Below are 281 nucleotides of genomic sequence, written 5' to 3'. Positions count from 1 at the left end.
TCTTTTTTTTTTTTTTTAAATGTATTTTGAAATAGGGTCTCACTAAGTTGCCCAGTCTGGGCTGGGTTTGAATTACTTGTAGTCCTCCTACCTCACATCCCAGAGTTTTGATCTTACAGGTTTGCACCACCACACCCAGAAACCTGTTTACTACTTTTGAATATTTGCTGGTATAGTTTTTGTAGGGAGGAAAGTAGGTAAAGAATGTAAACATTGAAAGTAAGAGTAGGGCTGGAATTTTAGCTCAGTGGTTCCACCACCTGCCTTGCAAGCACAAGGAC

This window comes from Fukomys damarensis, unplaced genomic scaffold, assembly GCF_012274545.1.
Source record: "Fukomys damarensis isolate Sample0158 unplaced genomic scaffold, DMR_v1.0_HiC HiC_scaffold_30, whole genome shotgun sequence".
In the NCBI taxonomy this organism is placed as follows: domain Eukaryota; kingdom Metazoa; phylum Chordata; class Mammalia; order Rodentia; family Bathyergidae; genus Fukomys; species Fukomys damarensis.
The sequence above is the reverse complement of the archived record's forward strand: the minus strand, read 5'-3'. Positions refer to the sequence as shown.